This window comes from Eptatretus burgeri, chromosome 8, assembly GCF_056783735.1.
Source record: "Eptatretus burgeri isolate ZD-2024b chromosome 8, Ebu_testis_v1, whole genome shotgun sequence".
NCBI lineage: Eukaryota > Metazoa > Chordata > Myxini > Myxiniformes > Myxinidae > Eptatretus > Eptatretus burgeri.
The window spans coordinates 3,160,682-3,168,312 of NC_140968.1; positions in this window are offsets into that span (position 1 = coordinate 3,160,682).

Consider the following 7,631-nt stretch of genomic DNA (forward strand, 5'->3'; position numbering starts at 1 on the left):
TTGCCGCTATGGATTAATTCGTGTTGCGTCGAGGAACGATCCGTTCGATTGGCATATAAGACCAAAATGGTTACAGACTGGTTGACTCCGCTCGGTCTGACAAAACCGGTCTGTAGTCAGGGGTTCTATCTCCCCAACTGGTAAGGTGCAGGATTACGTTGGTATCGCGATTGAAGACACGTGACCCGAGGCCTGTGCCGAGCCGGCCGGCGTTATAGATTCCCGGAGATGGTGGTGGCGTGGGTGGCGCCAGGGACCGGGTCAGAATCCCGCCACCCCGGATCCGCAACAATATATGGGACATATATATATATATATATATATATATATATATATATATATATATATATATATATATATATATATATATATATATATATATATATATATATATATATATATAGTTTATACATACAGTAGACTAGGCGTAAGTCGTCACCATCGGAACCGAGAAAAAAGTGACGACTTAGAAATGTGACGACTTACGCGTATGCGAACATTCATGATGACTGTGGGGTGAGTGAAGGATGAAGTCGCGCGTGACCTGGACACATATGTGTGAGAGCCGGCTATTGTACCAAAAGGAAAACACAATCCTCAGGGCATAGGTGGGGGTGAGTTGGTGAGTTGGAAAGTGATCAAGCAAAGATGGAATTCATGAATCAGTTTATCAAAAGTAAAGATAATGAACAACTCTGTAAGACAACTCGTATACCATCGGTGATGGTATGGTGGCAAATTACATGACACACAGTCATCGTGGTGATGATTACCACTCAATGCCTATGTGTAAGTGAGTGCGGTAATGTACAAAACAAGCCAATATAAAACCATGATCGGACTTCAACATGAGCTCGATCGATCCTTTACTTCTTCACGAAGTAATCCGTAATGTTTGACTGCCTCAAACTCTTGGGCATCTGGTGCATGAGAAAGGATTCAAACCAGTCATTGTATTCCATGATGTTGGTTGGGCAATCCTCCACCGAAAGACAGTATCGGCCAAATATTTGGCCGAATCGGCTGAATCGGCCGAAACCGAATATTTGGCTGAGCCAACATTTGCCAAAACCAGATGATGAGCGCGTCATCGACATCTTCAAAGGACACACATTTCACGCATTTCACACTTCCCACCGGCCTCACGATCTTCTCCACTTGTCCAAATATCTTGCCCTTATTCTTCAAGATATCGTTCAATGTCTGCCGTTTGATGTCCAACTTCTCAGCTATGTCTGTTTTCTTCATCAGTGGGTTTGCCTCGCAAAACTGGATAATGTCGTATTTTTCTTGGTAGGTTTTAGTTGTAAGCTTACGCTTAGTCGCCATTGTCCTGCCTGCAGTGCGATCAACGTGTGTACGCAGTTATAAATAGCCTATCACTGGCGGTGTACACCAATGAGCGAGCATCACGATTCCATGAAATCGGGCTTCTCATGAGGCAGCAGTTCCGTGTGACGAGTTAGGAGTGGTAATTTACTTGAGTTTCCATTACGTGGGAATGGACAACATCTGACGACTTAGACGAAGTGACGACTTAGAGATGACGACTTACAGAGGGATGACCCTTTATTCAAAGGGATTTAACATGAGATAAATTCGGGACTTTTTGACGCTGCCAACTTAGGCGAAGTGACGAGTTACACGCTGCCGACTTACACCTCGTCTACTGTATTTATATATAACATATATATATATATATATATATACATATTTATATTTATATAGTTTATACATATTTATATTTACATAGTTTCTGTCTATATATATATATATTTATATAAACATATTTATATCTATATAGTTTATACATATTTATATATACATATATATCTGTATATATATTTACATATGCATACTTGTATTTATAAACATATATTTATATAAACATATTTATATTTATATAGTTTATACATATTTATATTTACATAGTTTCTGTCTATATATATATATTTATATAAACATATTTATATCTATATAGTTTATACATATTTATATATACATATATATCTGTATATATATTTACATATGCATACTTGTATTTATAAACATATATTTATATAAACATATTTATATTTATACAGTTTATACATGTATATATTTATATATAGATATTTTAATAGTTTATACATATTTATATATACATATTTATATTTATATAATTACATATGCATACTTGTATTTATAAATATTGTTACGGTTGTGGAAATTCACAGAACACCAGTCAGGTTCCCCAGAGGTCAGTTATTTCGGTAAGTGTGTGTTCCAGGTTAGATTTCCCTACCGATGTATAAAGGGAATTATTAGTGTGCCGGGCTGTGCATCTTTGAGTTAGCCGTTATTCTTTCTCTATCTTTTATTTTAACAACAACAATAACAACAACAACAACTGAAAAGGTGGTGTGCTCGCCAAACCGGCAGAAATCTATAACAATATATATTTATATTTATATAGTTTATACATATTTATTTATAAATATTGTTACGGAAATGGCCCTTATGGGACTACTAAATATAGGATTAGCTCAGATCCCCCATTAAATGCATGTGTAGCTCGGTTGTGTGGTAAAAAGGACGTTATGTGTGTGTCGGGAGGTGTAAAAGACTGTTTTTGTGTTCGTGCTGTGGTGGTGAAACGAGGGATTGCTCTTCTTCCTCCCATCCCGGATGAAGCCCCGACCAGTCGGCTGAGGGGTGTGACCTGGAGAGGAAGTGAAGTGAAGGGGCGGAGCCTTTGGTCAAGGAGTGTTGTGGAAAGAGTTGCCGAGAGAAGCGAGCAAAGGAAGCGAGAGAAACAAATGCATCGTAAAAACGGGCTCGTGGTCGATGAAGGAACGAGCGAGAGGAAAAGCAAAGACCTCAAGTTGAGGCTCAGTTTTGGCAGTTGGGGAAACTGCAGTCGGTTGAGAGGCTGCTCATGTTTTGGAAGCGAGCGAACGGAGGAGGGACAGTGTGGAAGCTGCCGGTACAAAAACGGCAGTCGGCTTTGAGAGGCTGCCGTCACGTGGAGTCGACGATCGACTCGTACGGGGAGGTGATCGCCCGATTCGGCCTGCGTCTGGCCGCGGAGCCTCCATACTTGTTCATACCAACGGCTCGTCACGTTTGCCGATCTGCTTGCCGGAGCCCGTCAACCTCGATTTGGGCCTTGTCTGGAGAACGGGCCAGGCCGGGATTTGTATGCTGGACCGTGAGAGAGATCAGCTGAGGCCCATCGTCGACCTTATGCGGGGTCAGAGCACACGCGGAGACCGCGTGCGGTGCGAAGGGAGCAAGAGGACGACGCCTCCATTTCGCCACGTGGCACGTTCGAGCGGGAGCTCGAATCCGTGGACATTCGCCTATTGCGAGCGACATTCGTGCTTTTTGGACACTTTCCTCTCGTCCATGGGACATCACCAAGTACTCTGTCTGCATACATGCTGTCTGTTTTGTCTGCACTTTGCCAAAGGCATATCTCGGTAGGGACCCCCTCGAAACCTGTACTCCGTAGTTCCCTCGTTAAAAGCGCTGTCTCACCTTGACGATTTAGCCAGCAATGGCAACGTATAAAAATGTATGTAAAACGTTGGCGTACGCTGAAATTTTGATGTTTTTTTTTTTAAGTTTTGGTCGTATTCATAACATGTTGGTCGTATGCATAACATATTAGTAACGGGCACAGAACGTTTCGTTGTCTTATAGATAACTTAGACCAACGAATGCTAAGCCTGTTGTCGGCGTTCACAACCTATGCCCAACCATAGTTTACCTTCGGCATAGCGCGCTGCACGTATCGCCGACGAACTCGTGGTGTAGCCTGTTAAAAACCTGCCGCACGCCAATTTAAATCATAACCGCCTGAAAATTGAAAGTGTCAACCACGCAGTCACACCTTGACGATTTAGCCAGCGTATGCCGACCTATGAAAAATTTTCCGTACCAAGCTGGCACACGTCGAATACGTTATGGGTAAGTTGTGTATACGTTAAGAGCACACTGAAAAACGATGAAGTACGCTGTCATATTTCGTGGTACGTCTCGTACGTCGTGAAATTTCAAGCATGCTGAAAATTTTACGACTCACTCGCCGTATGGCTCACACGTTCCGCTATGCTAGGAATAAGTTGTAGGCACGATATGCGATCATTGACACACGTCGACACAAGTTCCTTGTAAGTTACTCATAAGTTGAAACATGTCAAGGTAATGTTTAGCATACCCAAAACTTATTTTCTCCGTCAAGGCACATTTTCTTTTTTTCTCCTTGGCTCCGTGAAGGCAAGTGATGAAATATCTGAAGTTGTTGTTGTGTTGTTGTTGGTTTTTTTTTTGTTTTGTTTTTTTTAGTCTATCACGAATGTTAAAATATATTCGGACATTTGCTTTTAAGTTTCGACGTCGACGTGACAATATCCTCAAACAGAAAATATTCACAGAGGAGGAACTAAGAATAAGACATGAGCAAACTGAAGAGGAAATCGGACGTGACGTAACGGCACGTGACGAAATATCGGAAGTTATTGTTGTTTTTTAACACTGCCAATACGGTAGCTGTAAATTAGAAACACGTTCAGTAAATTCTGTGGTCGTCCGGAAGATGTCAATCAAATACATCTACATACGTCAATATGCGTTGGAGGTACGTTACACATAGGTTCAAAGCACGTTACTCATAGGTTAGAAATAACTTTTGGGTACGCTAAGCATTACCTCGACGTGTTTCGACTTATGAGTAACTTACAAGTAACGTGCCTCGATGTGTGTCAACGATCGCATAATGTGCCTCGACGATCGTGTAACGTGCCTACAACACGTTACTCATAGGTTATAAATAAGTTTTGGGTACGCTAATCATTACCTCGACGTGTTTCGACTTATAAGTAACTTACAAGTAACGTGTGTCGACATGTGTCAACGATTGCATAATGTGCCTACAACTTATGGCCAGCATAGCGGAACGTGCGAGTCATACGCTGGCATACGTCGTAAAATTTCAAGCATGCTAAAATTTGAGGACAACCACAAAGTACAACGATGAAAGCCAGCGTACTACGACGTATGGCAGTGTATTTCAGAGTGCTCTTAACGTATACGAAACTTACCCATAACGTATTCGACGTGTGCCATCGTTTTAGACAATTTTTTCATAAGTCGGCATACGCTGGCTAGATCGTCAAGGTGTGACAGCGTCTTAAGAACGGATTGAGAATTGTTAATGAAACCATTGTGATGAATTTTGCTTGTGTTGTGATCCCCGATGTTCCCCAATAAATCTGGTTGATTCGTATGAAGTTGCCGCTATGGATTAATTCATGTCGCGTCGAGGAACGATCCGTTTGATTGGCATATAAAACCAAAAGTGGTTACAGACTGGTAGACTCCGCTCGGTCTCTGACAAAACCGGTCTGCAACCAGGGGTTCCATTTCCCCAACTGGCGAGGTACAAGGATTACGTTGGTATCGCGATTGAAGGCGCGTGAGCCGAGGCCTGTGCCGAGCCGACCGGCGTTATAAACCCCGGAGACGGTGGTGGTGAGGGTGGCGCCTAGAACCGGGTCAGAATCCCGCCACCCCGGATCCGCAACAATATATATCTGTATATATATATATATATATATATATATATATATATATATATATATATATATATATATATATATATATATATATATATATATATATATACACATATATATACACATATATATATATTTTTTCATATTTATATTTATAGCGAACGCAGTGAGCTTCATACTTGATGCGTGCACATGAGAGAATAGGAAACAACAACACAAAACCCCTGGCTATTTGGAATCCGTGTCATTGGATATGACCTTTTGCTTCTGGTTGTTTTTAAACGCTGTGCGGTGTATAAACATGATTGGGTTTTATTTCTATCTTGTGAATATTACTTAACGCGTGCACATGAGAGAACAGGAAACAACAAAAACAACACAATACCCTGGCAATTGTGAATCCGTGTGGTTGGCTATGACCCTTCAGCTTCCGGTTTTTTTTTGCTTCTGGTTTTTTTTTTTGTTTCCGATTTTTCTGTCATGGGGAATGATGCATGCCGGGAGATAAAGGCATCGTCAGAGACATGAAAGACCCAAATAATATCAGACATGGTGTATATTTCCTCCACTGATTTTAATAAAGATATCTCCCTCATCATCAAAAAATAATTTTTAATCGTGATTTACGTTATTTGATCGCTGATCCCGAATCCAGGCCGAAGTAACCGGAAATTGTGTATACAGTTGTGAACAAGTTGTAGGTAAAGTCAGAAGCGAATGTAAGAAGAATTCTACATCCGCTTCTAGTATTTATTTTTTCAGATGAGATCCTGTTCTCGGTGGTGTAGTTGTTGTTAAGGTAATGTTGAGGTAATATTTATTTTTTCAGATGAGATCCTGTTCTTGGCGGTGTAGTTGTCATTGTGAAGGTAATGTTGAGGTAATATTTTTTTTTCCAGATGAGATCTTGTTCTAGGCAGTGTAGTTGTTGTTGTGAAGGTAATGTTGAGGTAATATTTATTTTTGCAGATGAGATCCTGTTCTTGGCGGTGTAGTTGTCATTGTGAAGGTAATGTTGAGGTAATATTTTTTTTTTCCAGATGAGATCTTGTTCTAGGCAGTGTAGTTGTTGTTGTGAAGGTAATGTTGAGGTAATATTTATTTTTGCAGATGAGATCCTGTTCTAGGCGGTGTAGTTGTTGTTGTGAAGGTAATGAGGTAATATTTATTTTTGCAGATGAGATCCTGTTCTCGGTGGTGTAGTTGTTGTTGTGAAGGTAATGTTGAGGTAATATTTATTTTTTCAGATGAGATCCTGTTGTAGGTGGTGTTGTTGTGAAGGTAATGTTGAGGTAATATTTATTTTTGCAGATGAGATCCTGTTGTAGGCGGTGTTGTTGTTGTTGTGAAGGTAATGTTGAGGTAATATTTATTTTTTCAGATGAGATCCTGTTGTAGGTGGTGTTGTTGTTGTGAAGGTAATGTTGAGGTAATATTTATTTTTGCAGATGAGATCCTGTTGTAGGTGGTGTTGTTGTTGTGAAGGTAATGTTGAGGTAATATTTATTTTTTCAGATGAGATCCTGTTGTAGGTGGTGTTGTTGTTGTGAAGGTAATGTTAAGGTAATATTTATTTTTTCATCACAAAAAGACGGTTTAATTTGTTATTTGTAAGAAGAATTCTACGTTCGCTTCTCGACTTTGCCGAGTCCATATTATAGTATATATGTATATATATATATATATATATATATATATATATATATATATATATATATATATATATATATATATATATATATATATATATATATCGTAACACACTTGTGTGGACGCAATAAAAAATATATGTAAAAGTACAAGGAAAGAAGAACTTATCTCTCATATGAGCCTCGACAGTGTACACAAAATAAATAAATAATAAATAAAAAACAAGCAACAACAACAACCACGTGGTGTTATAAAAGATCCTTTTCTGGGTGTTTCAGTTCATTTTACATCGTCATTGAGAATCACAGCCGGACATGCAATTTGTTTGTGAAGTACAACTTAATGTCTTTTGATTAAACTCACCAGCGAAGTGACAGGTAGTAACACCTCGTCCCTGAATAAAACGGAAAAAAAACGAAACCG